Raw genomic sequence first — 5513 nt, 5'->3', positions numbered from 1 at the left:
TGTAATAAGTTACCTTGCCTTAAGCTTGGATTATTAAATTAAAAAAAAAAACAAAGTGTGATTTCTTCTGTTCTATTTGGCTTACAAATTCAGGTTACATAAGCACCGCAAAAATAAAGGAGAGAGAAACTTAAAAAGACTGAGGTGGCAGCACTAAGCGCTGTTTAATTTATTTTGAACATTTTCTCTTTACACTTTAGAAGGTATTCTATTATGGGTCTAGGTTAAGAAAAAAGTGCCAACTGGCTGAACTTTGGCAAAATAAAAAATATTGTTCAAAGTATCATATTTCATCCTCCAGATGTTCTTATTTGATTTTTTCCCTCTGTTTAGCATCATGATTTAACAAGTTTTTGAGATTGAGATAAGCCATTTTTTTTCAATAATCAGATCAAAATTCTTGTTTTGTCATTATTATATTTTCTGTCAAGAAAGAGTGAGAAAGAACTTTATAGTTATTTAACATATAATTACATGAATTCTATCAGATGTTTCTGAAGACAATAAAATAAAACATTAAAAGAGATTTACAAACTGGACTTTGGAGAAAGAAACTTCCATTTTAAAACAAATATATTTAAAATTAATTTTCATTTTTTTTTACACATAAATGGCTGGCTGGCACATCTATATATGGTGCAGTGTACCAGGCTTTTTCTATTTATTTATTTATTTATTTAAGATTTCTGCCTCCTCCCCTCCACCGCCTCCCATATCCCTTCCCCTCCGCCAATCAAGTCCCCCTCCCTCACCAGCCCAAAGTGCAGTCCGGGTTCCCTGCCTTGTGCCTAGTCCAAAGACCTCCCACCTCCATCCAGGTCTAGTAAGGTGAGCATCCAAACTGCCTAGGCTCCTACAAAGCCAGTACGTGCAGTAGGATCAAAACCCAGTGTCCTTGTTCTTGACTTCTCAACAGTCCTCATTATCCACTATGTTCAGTGAGTCCAGTTTTATCCCATGCTTTTTCAGACCCAGTCCAGCTGGCCTTGTTGAGTTCCCGATAGATCATCCCCAATGTCTCAGTATGTGGGTGCACCCCTCGCAGTCCTGAGTTCCTTGCTCGTGCTCTCTCTCCTTCTGCTCCTGATTTGGACCTTGGGATTTCAGTCCGGTGTTCCAATTTGGGTCTCTGTCTCTGTCTGCTTTCATTGCCCGATGAAAGTTAATCTCCAGGAGGATGCCTATATGTTTTTCTTTGGGTTCACCTTCTTATTTAGCTTCTCTAGGATCACGAATAATAGGCTCAAAGTCCTTTATTTATGGCTAGAAACCAAATATGAGTGAGTACATCACATGTTCCTCTTTTTGGGTCTGGGATACCTCACTCAGGATAGTGTTTTCTATTTCCATCCATTTGCATGCAAAATTCAAGAAGTCATCATTTTTTACTGCTGAGTAGTACTCTAGCATCTTCAACAAAGTGTGCTGGCATAACTGGATGTCAATCTGTGGAAGAATGAAAATAGATCCATATCTATCACCACGCACAAAACTCAAGTCCAAATAAATTAAAATCCTCAATATCAGTCGGAACACACTGAACCAGATAGAAGAGAAAGTGGGAAGTACTCTACAACATATAGGCATAGGAGACCACTTCCTACGTATAACCCCAGCAGCACAGACATTAAGGGCCTCATTGAATAAATGGAACCTCCTGAAACTGAGAAGCTTCTGTAAAACAAAGGACACTGTCACTAAGACAAAAAGACAACCCACTGACTGGGAGAAGATCTTCACCAACCCTGCAACTGACAAAGGTCTGATTTCCAAATTATATAAAGAACTCATGAAACTAGACTGTAAAAAACTAATCAACCCAATTATAAAATGGGGCACTGAGCTGAACAGAAAATTCTCAACAGAAGAAGTTCAAATGGCCAAAAAACACTTAAGGTCATGTTCAACCTCCTTAACTATCAGGGAAATGCAAATCAAGACAACTTTAAGATACCATCTTACACCTGTCAGAATGGCTAAAATCAAAAACACCAATGATAGCGTTTGCTGGAGAGGTTGTGGAGTAAGGGGCACACTCATCCATTGCTGGTGGGAATCCAAACTTGTGCAACCACTTTGGAAAGCAGTGTGGTGGTTTCTCAGGAAATTTGGGATCAACCTATCCCTAGACCCAGCAATACCACTCTTGGGAATATACCCAAAAGATGTCCTCTCATACAACAAAAGCATATATTCAACTATGTTCATGGCAGCATTGTTTGTAATCGCCAGAACCTGGAAACAACCTAGATCCCCTTCAACGGAAGAATGGATGAAGAAAGTATGGAATACATACATATTAGAGTACTACTCAGCAGTAATTTTCACTTTTAATAAAAGTGAGTTTCTTTTCAACATTCTTCAAATCAGAGCATAGTTTCCTTCAAATGAAAATTTACAATATCAATGGAAAAGATAGGACAAGTGCTTTCAGTGTTAAACAGTGGCAAAGGCTTGTTTAGAATGATCAAAGTATAAGACACACTGTCTCTTCTAAAAATATAGGTCAGTCATAGCAAACAAAATCATAATTGTCCAGGAAATGCTTTACACCAGGCCTCTTTTTTTTTTAACTGCAGGACCTGTCTAGAATCAGCTGTGGCTTTGATAAGGCCAAGTACCAGTATTTTTAATATGGACTGTTATACACTAAAGTGTCTAATACTGTGGGTCTGCCAATATTTAAACCATAACAGAAATTGTGTATAGTGTGAAATTACAAAAGATGGGTTAAATATTAGTGCATTTGTAGTGAAATAACAACTATTGTTTCATGAAGCTATATTTTCCCATTGAATATGCTGTTTCAATATAAAATATATTCCTTAATGTTAATCATATTGGAACTATATGAGACAGAAGCCTAATCTGTGATTCCATTCAATTGGTTGATAATGTCATGTAAAATATTATTTAAACATTAGGCCCATAAAATGGGTTTGAGATGAGATGATTCATTTTATTTTTTTTTAAATTTATTTATTTATTAAGGATTTCTGCCTCGTCCCCACAACCGCTTCTCATTTCCCTCCCCCTCCCCCGATCAAGTCCCCCTCCCTCATCTGCTCGAAGAGCAATCAGGGTTCCCTGACCTGTGGGAAGCCCAAGGACCGCCCACCTCTATCCAGGTCTCGTAAGGTGAGCATTCAAACTGCCTAGGCTCCCACAAAGCCAGTACGTGCAGTAGGATCAAAAACCCACTGCAATTGTTCTTGAATTCTCAGTATTCCTCATTGTCTGCTATGTTCAGCTAGTCCGGATTTATCCCATGCTTTTTCAGACCTAGGCCAGCTGGCCTTGGTGAGATCCCAATAGAACATCCCCATTGTCTTAGTGTGTGGGTGCACCCCTCGTGGTCCTGAGTTCCTTGCTCGTGCTCCGTCTCCTTCTGTTCCTGATTTGGACTTTGAGATTTCTGTCCGGTGCTCCCGTGTGGGTCTCTGTCTCTGTCTCCTTTCATCGCCTGATGAAGGTTAATATTCCTGAGGATGCCTATGTGTTTGTCTTTGGATTCACCTTATTTAGCTTCTCTAGGAACATGAATTATAAGCTCAATGTCCTTTATTTATGGCTAGAATCCAAATATGAGTGAGTACATCCCATGGTCCTCTTTTTGGGTCTGGCTTACCTCATTCAGGATAGTGTTTTCTATTTCCATCCATTTGTATGCAAAATTCAAGAAGTCCTTGTTTTTTACTGCTGAGTAATACTCTAATATGTATATATTCCATACTTTCTTCATCCATTCTTCCGTTGAAGGGCATCTAGGTTGTTTCCAGGTTCTGGCTATTACAAACAATGCTGCCATGAACATAGTTGAGCATATACTTTTGTTGTATGATAGGGCCTCTCTTGGGTATATTCCCAAGAGTGGAATTGCTGGATCCAGGGGTAGGTTGATCCCGAATTTCCTGAGAAACCGAAACACTGCTTTCCAGAGTGGATGCACAAGTTTGCATTCCCACCAGCAATGGGTGAGTGTACCCCTTTCTCCCCAACCTCTCCAGCAAAGGCTATCATTGGTGTTTTTTATTTTAGCCATTCTGACAGGTGTAAGGTGGTATCTTAAAGTTGTCTTGATTTGCATTTCCCTGAACCTGATAGAAGAGAAAGTGGGAAGTACTCTACAGCACATGGGCACAGGAGACCACTTCCTATGTATAACCCCAGCAGCGCAGACACTAAGGGCATCATTGAATAAATGGGACTTCCTGAGGCTGAGAAGCTTCTGTAAAGCAAAGGACACTGTCACTAAGACAAAAAGACAACCCACTGACTGGGAGAAGATCTTCACCAACCCTGCAACTGACAAAGGTTTGATCTCCAAAATATATAAAGAACTCAAGAAACTAGACCGTAAAAGGCTAATCAACCCAATTATAAAATGGGGCACTGATCTGAACAGAGAATTCTCAACAGAAGAACTTCAAATGGCCAAAAGACACTTAAGGTCATGCTCAACTTCCTTAGCGATCAGAGATGATTCATTTTAACTTTTCTACCTTGTTATATTAGTCATGCTAGAAAATTTGCCAAAGTCATCTTTCTGAAGATAATAAGAGTAATATTAGCAAAATTACTGACTACAGAGATGATGGTGTTTCCTCATGTTTTCCTAAACTGTGACTTAGAAACCAGTTGAGAAATTTAAAAAAAAAGAGACCGAGGCTGGAAATTTGGTCTTAAAAGTGCCTTTGCCACGGAGCTTTAAAATAGTGTTCCCTCAGAAAGACTTTCTAGAACTCTACATCTACCCATTTTATGATAGCTTCAGTCTTCACAGGACAAATCCAGATTTAAAAACAATACAGGATCATATATGTTTACTGTTTAAATTTTATTATTTTTAAAAAAATAAGAGCAAAATTGTCTAAATATGTTAACTTTTTATAAACAACACTTAAAACTCTAAAAATTATTTTTCTAAGGTTACATACTAAATTTCAGAAAAATATAAGAAAACACTAAATCCATTTCTGATTCTGGTAAGAATTTTCACTTGATTCCGCCTTCAATTCTCCTTAATAAAATATGTATACTTTGTGTACATATGTGCATGTTTGTGCATATACATGTGCACATGGGGGGCAGTAAAAGGGTCAGTCAAAGAAACCCACTCTGAATCTGAAACCTGAGCCAGAAACAAACAAACAAAAAACCTTTAACCCTGAGACCAGAACCTAAAATACACATTCTGACTGAAATCAGAGGCAAAGAAGCAGACTTTCACTCTGGAACCAGAGGCAGTGAAAGAAATGTGCCCTGCCTGCAAAACTAGAGCTAGAGAGCTAAAACAAAAACAAGAACAAAAAGGCCAGCAAAAGAAACACAATTTGTCCCTGAAACCAAAGTCTACTCTGCCCCAGAATAAATTAATATGAAACCAACAAATCCTTGAGCAGCAGGACACCAACCAAATCTGAGCAGGGAACCAAGCAATCCCTGAACACTGTGAACCCAGAGCCAGTGAAAGAAATGTACCCTACATCTGACAACTGAGCCAGTAAAAGAAA

The 5513-nt window shown here is 38.6% G+C and overlaps 1 non-coding gene across 1 annotated transcript; it reads right to left on the bottom strand.

Moving 5' to 3' along the window:
- Positions 1-2482: 2482 nt before the first annotated feature.
- On the bottom strand, positions 2483-2619 carry LOC121452064. Its single transcript, XR_005974799.1, has one exon. It is a non-coding gene; the product is annotated as a small nucleolar RNA SNORA16B/SNORA16A family (small nucleolar RNA).
- Between the last annotated feature and the right edge of the window lie 2894 nt (positions 2620-5513).

This window comes from Microtus oregoni, unplaced genomic scaffold (assembly GCF_018167655.1).
Source record: "Microtus oregoni isolate MIOR12 unplaced genomic scaffold, Mior012 000008F_ref0000371, whole genome shotgun sequence".
In the NCBI taxonomy this organism is placed as follows: Eukaryota; Metazoa; Chordata; class Mammalia; order Rodentia; family Cricetidae; genus Microtus; species Microtus oregoni.
Note: the sequence above shows the minus strand (reverse complement) of the source record. Positions and strands in the feature narration are given on the sequence as shown.